The sequence below is a fragment of the Fundulus heteroclitus genome, chromosome 20 (genome assembly GCF_011125445.2).
Source record: "Fundulus heteroclitus isolate FHET01 chromosome 20, MU-UCD_Fhet_4.1, whole genome shotgun sequence".
Classification (NCBI taxonomy): Eukaryota; Metazoa; Chordata; class Actinopteri; order Cyprinodontiformes; family Fundulidae; genus Fundulus; species Fundulus heteroclitus.
In genome coordinates this window covers 26600869-26618486 of record NC_046380.1, presented here as the reverse complement: position 1 = coordinate 26618486, position 17618 = coordinate 26600869, and the positions used below count along the sequence as shown (strand labels likewise).

General features: G+C 40.5%; 1 long non-coding RNA gene across 1 annotated transcript; it reads right to left on the bottom strand.

The window, feature by feature from the left end:
- Positions 1-8032: 8032 nt before the first annotated feature.
- LOC118567298 lies at positions 8033-8924 on the bottom strand. Its single transcript, XR_004933583.1, has 3 exons — positions 8642-8924; positions 8217-8545; positions 8033-8145 (listed from the first exon to the last, which is right to left on the bottom strand). It is a non-coding gene; the product is annotated as an uncharacterized LOC118567298 (long non-coding RNA).
- Positions 8925-17618: the final 8694 nt, after the last annotated feature.

The window sequence follows — 17618 nt, the reverse complement described above, 5'->3', positions numbered from 1 at the left end:
ATCCCTCCCATCAACCTATTTTGCAAAGAAGAATGTGCAAGAATTTCACTTTTTAGAAAACTGGTAGAAACACACCCCGGAAGGTCTGTGGTGAGAGCTGGCTCTACTAATTATCGACTCAGCATGCCATGCTTTTCAGATCGTTTTTAGAAAAACTGTTTAAAAAACTATTTTACATTTTCATGTCCCCGAACAATCAGGCAGAACTGGGTGTTGGTCTATCACTAAAAAAAAAAAAACAGAACTTTATAGATTTAATGTGAAAAAATGTGGAGATGTTCTAGCTATTTTAATGCTTTCGCAAGACACTGCACCGAATTCAGATTTGCATGCAGTCAAGAGTAAAGGTCAATGACTGTGCAAAAGCAAGTGCTAAAAACACTCATTCATTTTATTTTACATGACTGGTTTGTCTAGGATTTCATAAAAAAAACAACTGATTTGTCTTGAAAGGTGCAAGTGTCATTATGAGTCTCACTTCTTTGATTTTCTTTTGGTTTTCGAAGCAGCTTCTATTTTTCTATACGGAAATTACAGTCTCTCACCAAGGAAACGCCCTGGCTGGCTTTTTTTTTTACAGGGCCAACTAAGCTTATTGTTTTCAACATTTGCTCAGAAATGTAACTCTAAACGACGTATCGTTCTTTTACATCTCATTAATGTAGTTTGTTACTTTTGCATCAATTCAACATGTTTTTTTTTTCTGCAGCCCCTGCCGATTTGAGCAAGCAGTCAAAAAAAAAAAAAAAAAAAAAAGAAGCTCAGATGAAACACATACAAAACAGCTTTTCAAACTTCACTGCTTGATAACATTGTAAATGAATCCCCCAGATTTAAAACTGTGTTTGAATTTATGCATTTGTTTTTATTTCTTTAATTAGCTCTCATCATCATTTGTAAATATTGCCTTAACTTGCCTCTGCACAACATGGTGTCAGCATCTTTGGTCGTTTGTTATGCAACGAAAGCACTTAAACACATTTAACAATATGACTAAGTAACTTGAATTGTCATATATATGTTGCCAGATATTCCTTTTTTTAAAAAAAAAAAAGAAAGAAAGAAAGAAAAAGCCCATTTTCTGTTTGAGTCATCTGGCATTGCCAGTTAAAGCCCCCACAAACAGCTTTAGAAAATATCTCGGTCAAAATATGCACTGGTGGAAATGTGGGCAGAATGATGAAACCCTCTGCCACAAATGTAACTTGGTAAAAAAAAAAGGTGTTTGGTTTAAGGTGACAGGACAGAGAAGGTGGCAGCAGCTGTGCCCATTGGCAGAGAAGCTCCTCCATGGGCTCCTCACAGTGCATTTTTTAAACACTCCTTAGCTTTGTACTGTCAAGGTGACGTGTGGATATACTCATCATGGCAGAAAGTCATTTTTTTTTTTTTTTTTTTACAGGTTTGACGTGGTTTTGCCCTTGCTCTCAGCTGTACCTTCTACTCGTAAAGGTTTCATTATTTCTGTGGCATTGTTGCTGCTCTGTCAGTGGAACGCTACATTCCTCTCCTCAAATAAGTGCTGTCTCACTTCAGTTGAGCAGAGTAAATGTGTGCGCCAGTGAATGGAGCAGCCTCAATGGGAAAAAATAAACAATTGTGTTGGTCAACGGGTGCAGCGGGGAGGGTGGGGGTAGGGGTGGGGATGGGGTGGGGGGTGTATAGGCACACAGTGTCTTGCAAAGCTATTCAGACCCCTTTTTGCGCATTTTGTTAAATTATTTGAATTTTAAGAGACAGCCCGACACAAAGCGGCAGATAATTGTGAGGTGAGGTGGGGGAAATTAAGGAAACTTTTACACAAGCTTTAAAAATTGGCAAATAAAATCTGAAAAGTGTGGTGTGCCTTTGTATTAAGCACCCTTAAGCTAGTATTTCGCTTTGCATAACGTTTTGCTCAAACAGTGTAATTTTTTTTGGTATGTCTCCACTAGCTTCTGTTCAAGAAAGGTCAGCGACGTCTTTTCTGTGTTTGTAAAATGGTAAAATTCAACATAGATAGAACCTGCATACTTTATAACTCTTACAATGAGTCTGTTCTGACTTTTTCTGTGATTTGTCGGCATGGAAAAGTTAGACGCACGCACGCACGCACGCACGCACGCACGCACGCACGCACGCACGCACGCACGCACGCACGCACGCACGCACGCACGCACAAAAGGCTAATTCCATCTTGTCTCTCAATATTCACCCCTTCTCCTTTGAGTTTCAGCTTTTATCGTCTGGATACCAGTTCAGGTTCCCGGTCTGTTCTGAGCAACAGGTACAAACATTCATTTATTTCTAGTGCTATTTAGGCAAGAGGAGGGGTTAGTTGGACTTCAGGTTATGGATCTTGTTTTTCATGGCAACTTTTTGTGCATTTTAGCTCTTTGTGATTCTGCAATGAGATTTTGTTTTTATCTTAAAGGGATGGGTTTAATGTTGTATTCCCTGTCTATCGATTTAAAAATTGTTCAAAATTAATGACTTCCTCCATTTTCCAAATGATGGATCTGGAAGACGTTGAAAACCCGGGATACTGTTTTACATCATAACCCTGCTTCTTCACAGCATTCTCGCTGAACTCTCTGTTCTCTTAATAAATCTCTCAGGCCTTCAAGGAAAATGCTCAATGGTAATGATAAAATCCCAATAAAATGCACTGACATTTGTGGTTGTAAAATGTTTATGCTGTGTTCATGAGCCCTTCTACGTGACACTTATGCACCAAATAAAGTACAAATTGTTCTTAATTTCTTATATGCAAAGATCAAGGAAACTGACACAAATTATTGGACCGTTGTAATCCTGGATTTTGATTTTCTTTTGAGTCTATGTTTTCATTATATTACAGTTGTTGATTATGCTTTTAATGGTCTTACTCTATTAGTTCTATCCTTTATTCTTGTGTTCTCTACCATGTATGTAATGCATTAGGTTAGTATTTGTTTGGACTTTGGTTTGATCGTTTCTTGTGTCTCAGTCCAGCTCTGTCCATGTTAATTAGTCTTCCTTCCTTAGTTTCCAAGCTCACCTTCTGCCTCAGCTGCTCCATTATTCCCTAATTAACGCAGCAACATCCAAAGTCATCCTTCACACTTCCCTCAGTATTTAAGTTCACAGTTTCCCTACAGTTCCTGTGCTTCATGTGCTGTTCTTCTTATTTTGTTTTTTGTACGTTTTTCCATTTTTATGATTAAACCATTACAATGCTCATCACTCGTTTCCGTCTGCATTTTGGCCCAAATCCTAACCCACAAAAAGTCACATGCACATGGCGTGCTCTAAATTTTGTTTCATCTCCGGTGGTTAAAGGTGTTTACCCATCGCTTGCCCTTTGTTCAGAGTACTTCACAGCTGTAAAAGACGGGTGTTTTTCCTCAAAGTATCAGAGTGAAAGAGTAGTGCTGCTTCTTTTAGACACGAAACCAATAAAGACAATAATTGTTTGTCCATTTAAGTAAAAAGGATTACACAGAATTTAACTGGAATGACTAGAAAACACAACAATACACCTTGTGATTTCTGTCTAACTTATGAGCAGCAATAAATAGTAGCTGCCATGACACAACAGTTCCCAGGTGTGTGACCCTCATTTGTCATCATTACGTAGGGTGCATGACCCACATCAGCCACTCTAAGAGGTACCATTTAGACAAGAACATATTTTATGAGGATAAACTTGTGCTGAACAAATACTCAGACTGTCAAAATCACATCCAGGTGTTACTTTCAGTATGGTATGCTGCAACTGATAAAGGTGAAAACAGTATTTGCATTTTTCAGTTAATCATTTAATGCATTCATTTCCATTAACCATTAAATTCAAAGGGACAGATTGCAATGTTATGGCATTAGAGGCCAAGTGTCAAAATAGATTTTAATGTATTTCTTTTTTGGTTATGTGTTTATGTAAATGACCAAAAACTGTGTTATATATTCTTCAACCATGGGGTCCCACATGGCTCTGTTTAAGGGCCACTTCAATTCATACTGTTTAAAATAACGTTGCTAATTCCTCATTTGTAGTACATAAAGTATTACTAACAGATGACAGATATATTTTTATTTTTTGCCAAAAAAATAATCCAAATGAACTCAAACAAATCATAAATAAAGAGCTATTTAAAACAGGGTAAAATGTGTTGGACCAGATTCATTTAGATAGCTGTTTTTCCTTTTATTAAAGCAGGTTTTCAAATTAAAGTGTAACAAAAATAGCAAATGCAAAAAATAAAATCTACTAAGGGGAAAAATACTCTTAACAGCCATGTTCATTGGTGTTTTTTTTAAAAAAAGTGTAATACAACTGTTATAACTTCATATCTTAAGAGATCGAATGAGACACTAATTTAAACTGAACTAAAGTAAAGTAAATTAAACTGAAGTCGACTAAATTAAACTAAGTAAGCAATCAGTGATTTATGTAACAACAGAGTAAATAGGTTAATTATCATTTTTGAACTTACCATTTGCATGTTTAAAGGCAGCAATAACTTTTATCATCTATGGGTTTTTCTATGTAAAGTGTCTCTACAAGGAACCTCAACCTTATTTAATTCAGTAGACAAAAAACTTCTCATCGTTTATTTATTCAAGATTGCACAAAAGTTCCTTTAAATTAGACAAAGTCCTTTTGAATGTAAAATAGTAACAGTATGAGCAAGGCAATAAATATAATGCAGTTTGGTTTACAGTAAGGCTAAAAAGTGCAGGAAATGATGGGGCGTTTTTCCCAGACAGCAGGAAATTACAAAAAGAACTGTGAGACGCATTTGTGGTATCCTGACCTATTTAATTCATGACATCAAGAAATATAATCTGATTGATTTAATTTTTTACATGACTGTGGTTGATGGGTCCTATATCAATGCATTTTGTAGTATACCCGTTTTCCACAGTACTTTATTTATTTTACTGGTTAGATATCACCCTTAAAATTTGTGGTTTTCAAACTTGTCAAGAAATTGCAAGTGTTCTTTCAGCTGAAAATTCACAGCGCAAATAGAATTTTTTTTTTGTTGAGGCGATAACATCAGAAAAGCAATTAAAATCGTATTGTTCACTCTTTACTTTAAAATACTAGGACTTCCTATCGTGACACGAAGCAGACGGAACTATTTGAGTCAAAACATGTCTCAATTAATAGCAGCTTATCTTTCCATCTCAGAGCATTTAGTGGGTAGAGAGGATGTGTGTTTTCTGTGAAGTCATGTCCACAAAAAAAAAAGAAAAAAAAAAATGCCACTAGGGCATCTGTTGAGCCCTGCTAAATAATAATCAGCAGAATAATAATTCTCCTGATGTTCTCTTGGGCTTTAAACTGTTAAGAGTCTTTCTTCAGTGTTGCATGATTTCAAAAAGCTTGTCACTTCTCTGGTGACAAATAAGCGTACAATTCACCCACCATAATAGCAAATCTATTTTAAATTGTATTAACTCGGGAAAACCAAACTTTTAAGCATAGTCCATTAATATTTCAACAGAGGTTAGGTCGGTTCTGTTCTAAAGACTTATTGGTCACATTAATGTGATGGTTTTATTTTATGTTCGATCACTGTTATTATTTCTTCTGTTAACACGCATTGTTAAAATACCCATGTCAGTTTTTGTCCGGCAGAGGCTCAAAGTTGAATGTAGAGGCAGGACTATAAATTACATTTGAGGTGGCTTTATTTAAGAACTTGCACCAACACCATCCTGACCGACAGCAGTGTCTGCATTTTATAGCAGTGTCTGGCTGGAAGGACTCAATTAAGGGGATGATCAGACAATAAGATGTAAACAATATTTACACAAAACTAACACCCAACACAATAAATTAAACCTAATGAATATTTACATACATAAAAATCATTTCAACTAAACAAATCTAAAGTCAATCAAAAGAATACTTGAAATTAAACATAATTCCTTAAAGATCTACCCTCCTTCCAAATGGTTTCCTCCAAGAGCTTTTCAGCAGCACCTGCAGCTGGTTTCTCCCTTCTGCTGCCACACCCTGCTGAGGAGCCAAACCAGCAAGAGGTAAGTGCTTTTAACTAAATAAGTTTATTGTTAAATCAAGAAATTAAACAGCCAGAAATTTAAGGAAACATAAATTGACATTTTACTCTACACTTCCTTTACACAGAATGGATGGCCAGTGTCCCTGCCTCTCAAGAAGGTATATTTAAATGTCCGAACAAAAAATACAATAAAAATAAAACAACTCAACTGCCTGGTCTGTAACTTAATCAATAATGTAATTTCCTGAAGTAATGGAACTTATCTACATTACAATTCAAAACAAAGCTATCATTTCATAGAGGTGATTTCATAATCCTCAGTCAAACCATGGCTTGGACTGAGGAGGAACTGTGGAACAATTAAAATAATAACAATAATAATATAATAATAATAATAAGAATTACTTTATTGTCCCGTAATGGGGTAATTTGAGTGTGACACTGGCAAACAATGAGTTACACACAATTATTAGCAATGAAAAAAAGAAGGATAAAATAGAACAAACCAGTCAAAGGTAGCTCTAAAGACACACAAACAGTAGAAGATAAGAGTAAATACCAGAGTAAATATTGCACAGTAGAATTAAAACTCACACACACACACACACACATTGTCCATCAGTGATGCAAGTTTTTTGTTTTTACATCCTTTTGTCTCCCACCACCTGCACTGGGTCCAGAGGAATATCTGCGCATAACAGATATCAAATGTGAAAATCTTGGCTGGATGTTTTTAGTGTTTTTAGTTAATTATAAACTTTTCGCCATAGAGAGAGAGAGAGAGAGAGAGAGAGAGTGTGTGTGTGTGTGTGTGTGTGTGTGTCCGTGCAGAGCAGGCTCACTTTTAATGGCAGAGAAAGAGGAGGGGAGAACTGCTCAGTGTGTATAGCCTTTAACCCACATAAAATAATTTTGCTGTGATCAAAGTCTGCATTACTGTACTTAAAAACAATTTTAGCTAAACTCGTCTTGGCAGGAAAAATTATACTCTTACAACTCTTAAGATCAGACTAGTCTCCTCTCCACGTCTGTTTTTCATCACAGTGGCCCTTATGTCATTCGTCTGTTTTACATAAATGACCCCCAGCTAATGGAAACACGAAAACCCAAAAGCCTGAGGCTTTAATTCCTGGGTCTTTCAATGGAAAAGGGGCAAATGAAAGTTATCCACAAGTTCCTCTACTGAGTTACAGGACAAAGTTGGAGTAAAAGTGTAAGCTTTGTTAAAGGTTTCAGTGACATCATCCTTTTCTTATGATGTCTCTTGGGCTAAATGAGTCATTGGAAATTATGCTTTCGAATGTAACAGAAACGTGATCAGAAAGGGCAACATCACCTACATTTGGCTTTGGAAATGTTTAGACCTTTAGTGATGATCAGGTCTAAAATATGTCCCTGTTTGTGTGTTTGCTGTTTAACATGTTGAGTTAAACCAAAGTTTCTAAGTGTGTCACACAGTTCTTTTGCACCATTATCTTCAGTATTGTCAACATGAAAGTTAAAATCTCCTACACAAATTAAACAGTCGTAATTAACACATATGACAAATCAAATAAAATCATGGAAAAAGTTTGATTTGGACCCTTGGCCTGTAAACATTCAAGAACATAGTTCATGCTGGGCTCTTCACCTGGAGAACTAATTATTCAAAATAGTAAAATTTTCCCACAAACACCTTTTTTATAGTATAGTGAATCACAAAACAATGTTACCACTCCTCCACCTTTCCTTTTGATGCCAGCTCTCACAAAGAAAATTGCAGTTTGGAGGAGTCAACTCTATCAGAATATGTGCTTCATTATGTTCATGTAATCATGTTACTGTTAGAAACATAGCATCAAGATTATTGTCAGTAATGAAGTCAATGATTAAAAGGGATTTTCCTGACGGAGATCTAATGTCTAATAAAGCCAGTTCATATGGTTTAGTTACTGTCTCTGTGGCAGGTTGTATCAGGTCATTTATGGCTTCTAAGTATGATTGTTTATTTCTGTTTTTTATCCTTTTGGTAATGTTTTTGAGATGTTTAGCCCACATGCAGATAAGGACAGGAGACCAGAGTTGAGTTAAAGGTGTTTATTAAAGGAATGTGCAGTAACAAAATACGACAACTAGTTGGCTGAACGAGGCCTGAACGTCTAGGCGGGGTTAACTGCAAAAGGGGAGAGTAGAAAATGAGTTCAAAGCAAGAACCAGGAGTATGCCGAATAGTACGCAGCTTACCATGAAGCAGGGTAGACCTAACCGGGGAAGGGTAGGTGCTGAGGGAACTGAGTGCCTACTCTAGTTGGCGGTAGTGGCTGGAGGGTGGCAGATGGAGCTGGCGAGTGACCCGAGGCAAACCTCAGCAGGCGTGGGTGACAGACGGATTGACCAGAGTCCAAGAGTCTTGGGAGTACCAGTGGAATCCGGGAAGGGGACCTCGAGCCCGTCTTGATAACGCCAAGGGAGTAAGAGGGGGAGCGCCAGAGCAGGATCTGAGCTGATGATTCCACTGGTTCGAATTCTTCTCGGGGCTTCAGGACAGGTAAGTGCATCCATGCACACAAAAACTGTGACAAAAAAGAAGATCCAAAATTAATCCAAGGCTGAGAGACGAAAGACTTACTAGCAAGTATTCCAAGGCTTAGTCGGAGGCCACGTCGTACCACGACTGGTTTAAGGCTCTGGCATCTTCCGTCTGTCTGCGCGCTGCTTAAGTAGTCAGAGGAAGCTGCCTCTGATGAGCCGCAGGTGTGGGGCACGCCCCCTCAGCCACTACCTGTGGAAGCAACCAGAGCAGGACACAACAGAACCCTGACACTTTTTAGCTTTGTTCTTTCTGCTGCATATGATCACAGATATTTTACAGCTATCTCCCATCAGGGGCCCACGTTTATGCTGGACGTCATCATGTCTGATAAAGCTACCACCAGGGCCCAGTGTGCATCACAGCAAAGTGGTCTGAAGTTACTGATCACAGGCATGTTCATCATCCTTGATATGTGTAGGAGATAGGTTAGGAGTCTGGTTATCAGGGTGGCTGTGTGCAGAAGATGTCAGCTGTAAGCCAGTCTGAAAAACTTCTTCCATATTGTTGGTGAAATCCAGGAATGGTACATCTGGACTGAGTGGAGAGAGAGGGGAGGTGGGTACAGTATTAGTGGTGGGAAGTTTTGCATTTCCTCTCGAGGTAACTTGGTGTTTTTGGTTTTTTTTTTGACCTGTTGAGTCCTTCTGGGGTAGGGTGGTGAAGTCACTTTCTGCGTCATCTTCCTGGCAATCTTTATCTTGGCTGTTGCAGGCTGCATCAGGCTTAACGTCTGTTTGTGCAGTTGTTGTACCTTGTCAGAGCTGATGGTGCATTGTTCACACAGAAAAACATATTGGAAATGAGGCGTTTTGCACCTGGTTTATTCAGAGAGAAGCTGTCTTTGTTGAAGAGACCTTTTCTCCCAGAAAATAATGCAATTAATAAATTCCACAAGTCTTGTAGTGCATGCTTTTTCCAGAAATTTAAGTATCAGACAATTTCATCAGAAGGCACGAGAGGTTTGCGAAGAAACACTTTGACATTAAGATTTTCAACTATATTTAACACATGAATGTAATCCTCATTCAATACTTTACCCAAGGCTTCAGTCTGTATTATGGGGTTTTCCACAGTTGAATCTGCATTCATGATTTCTAAAAGGTTCTCTGACATATCAGACACCAGTTTACAGTCATACGTTATTACTTCTGTGTTCTTCTTGTTACAAAGGTGTTCATGTAGATGGAGAGCATAAGCAGATAGATACTCATCTTTTCCAAAAACCCGACCAAGCACCAGCAACACGTCCATTCCGTAATTCTCCGCCTGTTGCAGTATAACTTATTCATTAAGGCAGAGAAGTGCGAGTTTCACAAAGATACAACTCCTTCTCTTGGTTTCATCATCGCTCCCAATCAGATCACCATGGATCCCGCAAAGATTTCTGCTCTTCAGCTACAACAATTCCTGGCCTTCGGCAACTTCGGCAATTTTAGTCAAGGTTGCTCCAAACGTTAATGTGGACCGAAGAAGCAGATAAAGCTTTCAATAGGCTTAAACATCTGTTTACCTCAGCTCCTGTCCTGCACACTCCTAATCCTACCCAACAGTTTATTGTAGAGGTGGATGCCTCCAACACTGGGGTAGGTGCCATTCTGAGCCAAAGAGCTGATGGTTCCAAGATTCACCCATGTGCCTTCTTTTTGAGGACCCTATCTGATGAAGAGCGCAACTACCATGTGGGAGAACAAGAACTTCTGGCTGTTAAATTAGCCCTGGAGGAATGCAAACACTGGATGGAGGGGGCCAAGGAACCATCTCTGGTTTGGACTGACCACAAGAACTTGGAATATCTTAAATCTGCCAGAAGATTGAACCCTTGTCAACCAGGTTAGCTCTATTCTTCTCAGGATTCAACTGTATTGTGCCCTACAGACCCGGCTCCAAGAATATAAAACCTGATGTCCTGTCATGCATGGAGGAACCTGAATGTAGCTCCTAGACGAGTGAGGATAAGGACCTAATTTTCCCTGGAGGAAGCGTGACTGGCAGTCACCATGACCAAACTAGAGAGTGAGGTCGGAGAAGCACACAGAACTGTCACGATTCCTGGATCCTGTCCTGAGAACCGCCTGTTTGTCACAGATCATCTGATTCCCAAGGTCCTGGCAATCTGTCACAAATCTAAGATCTTCTGTCATAATGGCCAGTCAAGAACCCTCAAAACTGTCTCTTCCCAGTTCTGGTGGGAATCCCTGAGGAAAGATGTGTTGTGCCAAGAGGCCACCGATAGGTTTGTTGCAGCCATTTCCAGTTCCATCTTGGCCATTTTTGAAGTCTCAATGGACTTCATCACCGGTCTTCCTCTGTCCAAAAGTCACACTGTGCACCTGACTATAGTCGATCGATTTTTCAAGATGGTCCACCTGGTTCTCCTCATTAAGCTCCCATCTTCCAAGGAGTTGAGAGAAATCCTTACTAAACAAGTGTTTAGGCTACATTGATTGCGGACGGACATTCTCTGACAGAGGCCTTCAGTTTATCTCCCAGTCCTGGAAGGAGTTCTGTCCCTGCCTTTGGGGTCTCAGTCAACCTGTTGTCTGGATTCCACCCTCAAACGAATGAACAAAGAGAAACCAAACTACGCATCCTGTGTGACTAGGACCCATTCAAGTGGTCTTACAATGTTATGTGGGTTGAACAGGCCATCAATTCTGTCCCTTCTAGCACCACTGGTCTGTCCCTGTTCTCCGTGGTCTATGGCTATCAACCTCCAGTGTTCTCCATCGAAGAGAGGTTCCGTCTGCCCACAATGCTGGCCTATGCTACCAAAGCATTGGGAGAGAAGCCCACAAAATGTTCATTAAAATTAACAAAACATATGTCAAGGCTGATAACCGTCGCTGCAGTATCGCCCCTGAATACAAGGTGGGACAAAAGGTGGTGTTGTCAACCAAGGACCTCCCTCTTCTGGTTGAAAGCTTCTTGTGTTGGTGGAATTAGTGGGTTTCCAGATTTTGATCAGGCATTACAGAACTGCATGCTGTTTTAGGACAGAAGATTCCTCAAGAGTATGTAGACCATCTACAATTGAAAAAGTTCCGTCCGTCCGTCCGTTTTCTTCCGCTTATCCTGGGTCGGGTCTCGGGGGTAGCAGCTTCAGTAGGGAGGCCCAGACGTCCCTCTCCCCAGCCACTTGGGCCAGCTCCTCAGGAGGAATCCCAAGGCGTTCCCAGGCCAGCCGGGAGACATAGTCCCTCCAGCGTGTCCTGGGTCTTCCCCTGGGCCTCCTCCCGGTGGGACGTGCCCAGAACACCTCACCAGAGAGGCGTCCAGGAGGCATCCTGACCAGATGCCCGAGCCACCTCAACTGGCTCCTCTCGACGTGGAGGAGCAGCGGCTCTACTCTGAGTCCTCCCCGGATGACTGAGCTCCTCACCCTATCTCTAAGGGAGAGCCCAGACACACTACGGAGAAAACTCATTTCAGCCGCTTGTATCCGGGATCTCGTTCTTTCGGTCACGACCCAAAGCTCGTGACCATAGATGAGGGTAGGAACGTAGATCGACCGGTAAATCGAGAGCTTCGCTTTTTGGCTCAGCTCTCTCTTCACCACAACGGATCGGTACAGCGCCCGCTTCACAGCAGACGCTGCACCAATCCGCCTGTCGATCTCCCGCTCCATCTTCCCCTCATTCGTGAGACCAGTCTGAGGGACCAGACAAAGCGCAGCCCAAAATGCCCCTTATGATGAATAAGATTGTTGGACTTCGTGTTCCCTCACCCGGACGCGGGTCACCGGGGCCCCACTCTGGAGCCAGGCCTGGAGGTGGGGCACGTTGGCGAGCGTCTGGTGGCCGGGCTTTTGCCCATGGAGCCCGGCCGGGCTCAGCCCGAAGGGGCAACATGGGTCCCCCTTCCAATGGGCTCACCACCTGTCGGAGGGGCCAAAGGGGTCGGGTGCATTGTGCAACGGGTAGCAGTAGAGGGCGGGGACCTTGGCGTTCCGATCCTCGGCTGCAGAAGCTGGCTCTTGGGAATTGAAAAAGTTATGACTGTTAAATTACACATTTACTCCAGACAAGTGAGGGTTAGCCTTATTTCAATAACTCACACCAGCCCATTGTTAATCACACTTGTTGTGAATATAACTAACAAATGCTCTAGTTAGTTATTGCCAAAATTAACAATAGCTTGTAAAAGTATTTTTATATTTAATCTTGATTTGCTGCTGTATCCTTTTTGTGTCTGTAGGGTTGCACCTAGACATGTAATCAATGCACTGAATACTGTGAACGCAGAGTATGACAGAGTGGGGTAGATCTACCCAGGGTATCTGTTTTCTACTAGAGGAAGGTCTGTCATGTTTGTTGAGGTTGTTGCAGGACAAAAATACAGATAAGAGCTTGGAAGTTGCATACTAAGGTGAAGGTAATTATTTATTGCCAAAAAGGCAACAGACTTGTAGAGGCATTGCAGGTGCAGACAAGGACCATGAATAACCCAAGTAGCAGACTAGAACAAGGGTAGCATAACAGAGGATCCATCAAGGAGGAAGAGGAGCCACTGGTTTAAATAGTGAGGGGAAAGCAGGAGAGCAGTTGGAAGCAATTAGGGAGACAATTTCATGATTAGCTGAGACGGAGTGCAATGAAATGAAAGAGACAAAGAAGAAACACAGGACCTAATGAGAATACAGAAACCACAAAGAGTAAATAGACTAAATATTAACAAACTACTAACTAAAGTAAAATGTGCAGGAAAACAAAGATCTAGCACAAACAGGAATAATGTAACTAAATCCACGATGAACAAAATACTAAACGCCCTTCAGGGGACAAGTGTTGCGAATTAGCTATGGCCTTAGGTACTATGATACAGGCGTGAGATTACTTTGTTAATATAATGATCTATATTTATTGTAGCTCTCCCTACCAAATAAAATAAACAAAAACTAATGACAGGAAAAAAACGGGGATCATGACAAGATCAGCCATTCTTTCTGAAACAGGGCCCCGGTCTTAGGGTTTTGGTTTTCTTTATTGTTTTTGTTTTCAGTATTCCCTTGTTTATTAAGATTCAATTTAGTCTTGCAAAATTTGGTTTTCATGGTTTTGTGTTTAGTTTATTTGTTCATCCTTGCTTTCTATTCTTTTGTGTTATTGGATTTATTTCTCTCAGCTCAGTTTTAATTCAATTCAATTCAATTTTATTTATATAGCGCCAATTCATGAAACATGTCATCTCGAGGCACTTTACAAAGTCAAAATCAGTCAGATTATACAGATTGGTCAAAAATGTCCTATATAAGGGAACCAGTTGATTGCTTTTTTCCTTTGGTGAGACGTTTCCTTGTGTCTTTGTTCAGCTAGTCTGTCCTAATTAGTACCCTTCCCTCAGCCTCCCTGCTCACCTTCTGCCTAGGCTGCTCCACATTATCCTCTGATTATCACACCAACTTCCAAAGTCATTCTCTTCACACCCCTCAGTGTTTAAATTAACTATTGCCCAATGTTCCCTGCTGGATCCTCCCGTTAAACTGCTCGTTATATCACGTGCCCGCTCTGTTTTCTGCCTGTAACTCTGATTTATGTCCTGTTCTCTTTGTGTTCCACTTCATGTGAGTTTCCTTTGTTATCATTAAATCCTTTAAACCTATCGTGCTGCTCCAGAGTTGCTGTCTGCATTTTGGTCCAGCTTCTAACCCACATATCTTGATGTCATGTCTTATACTGTATTTAGAATTTAAACCTTGTATTATGTCGTTCTTTTATGTGAGTATGTATATATTACAAATGAGCTAATGTTAAAGTGGGATTTTTTTTTTGTTGTTAATTCCTAACACTTGTCTCATTTCAAATAAATCCATTCAGTCCAATTACTAATTCATAGAACATGTTCCCCTTTGTGTGTATGTAAACCTTTTTGTACATTTTTATTTACATTTATCAAAATAAACAACAACAAAAGGAGGGTTTCACATCCACATCAGAAATGAACAGCGGTAACAATGACTAGTGTTTTAAAATGCGATTCAACCTGCCGCCACTGTCTGTTTGCAGCCACTCCCAGACAGACATGACATAAAGAGTCAGATTCTTTAAACAAGGACGTTTGGGACATCCTCCAGTAGCTTTCAAAATCCACAAGAGTTAATTTAACCTAAAAGGGATTTAAACTGCTGTTAAATCTAGACACAAATGTAAGATTAGCAGCATTTTCTGTTTTGGTTATTACAGTTTTATTCATACTTAACATAAACACCAGCTCTCAAGCCATTCATTTAGCCTATAATTACTTTGTATTTCATGGTGACTAAAACTGTCCTTTTTTCAACTTTCATGCATTTGGTCAATATGAAAACTTCTGGGATATAACGATGTCATAAAAAAATTATGAATCAAAGACTCCTTGGAAATAGTTGATGGTTTCACTAACAGATAGTGACAGTTTCACATTCTCACTCTGAAAGATAATGATGTTGAGATTATGGACATTTGTAGCAGCTCATGATGGGACCAGTTGGTTGACAGCTACACTTATCTTATTGGAGTGACTTCGTCACCCAGGGGAAAGGCTTTGCAGCAGATGGTTGCCTCAGTGGGCCAAGTTGAATGTCATTTAACAGTAAATGATCTTCTCAGTATGGGGCCAAAACGCTAGCTGTCGTCGTAAAGAAAGAAAAACAGAAGAAAGGCAGAGTTATAACTAACTGTAAGAAAGGAGATATCATCGATCTTTTGCTTCGAACTTGCAGGAGAGCATCTGCCGCTGAGCAGATTAGGTGGTAGATGATCTGTTCCCAGGGTGATCCCAGCAAGATGAAAGTCTCAGCTGTGTCCACAATGGTGGAGCGGATCTCCTGGGAAAGGGAGCGGCCATGCTCCTTCTCTGGACAGTCTTCATTTGCTGAGTTTAATGTGCATTATTTTTTTTCAGGAGTCAGACGTTCGATCACGATGCTTCCTTCATTTAATGCGAGGATAATCGTCACGGATTGACGTACGTGACCACGAGGCACTCAAAGACATCTCCTTTAGATTTGAATCTCCTTTTCTTTATTATTATTATGCGTTCGGACCTGTTCACACAGTCAGCGTTCTGTGTCATGAGGCCACAGGACGGACTCACCAACGCCTGGGGGACACAGAGTTCAGCCTCTTAAAGAGCAGAAGGCCGGACCCTCACCCTCACCGGCCTTTGGCGATATAATGGGAGGTAATCAGTGGGAACATGCATTTGCATGTGAGCTGTCCAGAGGTGGACCATGAAAACATGTGCTTCTACACAGGCCGAGGGCAGGCGCATGTCCAGCATGTTGATTTTGGAGATGAATTGTTTTTTGAGGAGAAAAGAAAGAAAAAAAAAAAGGCGGATTCAGAGGTGGAGTTGATGAATGTGTTGATGGTGGCATTTTGATAGGGGTAATTTTGTCCTGACAGGGCCCAGGCTCTCTCATGAATCAAAATGTGTCAGGCAGGCGCTGGAGATGGAGGGTCGCTCATTGTGGCTCTGACACCCGTGTGAGGGGCCGAGGCTGCTGGGGGTCAAGTGTGACACCTCATTTGGGCGATGTTGATTTAGTGTGGCCGTGGCGCAACAGACCTCCTCCCAAGGGGTACGGAGAGAGGCTTTCTTAGCGAGGGGGCTGGGGAGCGCCCCGCGCGGGGTGGAGAACGAGGGGGCTACTGCTCTTCATCTGCAAGGCAGTCATGTGACAGCTTGCAAATCATGCACCTACGATCCTACCTCCATCCATTGCCGTTTTTAACCTAGCATTTCGTAAATCACAAAGGAGTAACGCTTTAAGGCATAACAAATATGTGTTTGTAACAAAAAAAAAATAGTGTTTTCTTTAAAGGAGCCCTGATTCGGTCAGTCCTCCCCCTCAATGACCCCTCTGGCCCTGACAGAATAATTCTGGCCTTTCACCTTTGATCTTTCAATTTAAAATAGTTTTCCATAATGTCAAGATTGCTTCTGACAAGCAGCAATTGGTCTTAAAGCCTGAATGCAAACCGCTATTTGCTAATTTAAGAACTAAGATTTTGTGAGTTAAGTGGTAAGTTGTTTTGCCCCCTCCTTCCTTCCATGGTTTCAGTTTTGGCACATCTGTTATGTGGTTACAAAACTTAGGCAAAGGTTGTTCAGAAATGATTTTGTTGCCTAAATCTAATAGTTTACACACTGCTTTACTTTAACAATCTTCTCTTTCTTTGCATGTTGTGAAGTTGTTTGTGGATGTTTGTACGACTGGTGGTAGAAGTTTTTTAGTTTTTTCTATTTTCTCTCAAATGTATGCAAATTGAGCCTCCATAATATCACATCTTTATAGTTTAACGGTAATAAAAACACTGAGCTGAACTGTCATCAGGCAGAGCTGAAACTAATACAGGTTTTGATTCGAGTCAAAAAGATTTTTGAATGTTCCACAAGATGGTACCAGACTAATAAAAATACCCTCCAGTTTCTGTTTCCTTCGTGGCAATCTAAACCAGCTACGACAAAAGTTGCATAAGTGATGATTGATAGACTGGAAAAGTGGGCGGGATTTTCTGGCACTGGGCTAAATTGGGTGATATCTTACTTGGCAGACCAAAACTAATTTGTGTAATTTGGCAATTACAAATCTGAATGAACAAAAGTCGTATGTGGGGTTCCTCAAGGCCAAATTCTTAGACCACTAAGATATTTGCTCAACCTAGCTTGTATCATGAAGCCCCATGCATCTCCTCATTTGAATCCTTAAAAAATACAGACCTTATGACACTTGACCATGTTTGTGAATCACTATATAGAATATTATTTATGTCCTAGAATGCATGTTTATCTACTCAAACCTAAATCTAACATCTATTACACAAAGACTATTACTAACTCAGCTTATTGAAATCTTGAAAAAAATACCAGAAAAAAGGTTTTACAGTGAATGCTCTTTCTCTGAAGGTGAAATTATTTTAGTAATGTTTTTCCCGGTCTGTACAAGATCAATTAGACCCCGGCAGCTCATCTGAAATGTTTTTAGAGTCCTGACAAACACCAGGAAAATTCATTATCTAACACTAGTCCTTATACACCTGGCTCACTGTATGTAAAAGACTAGATTTAATAAG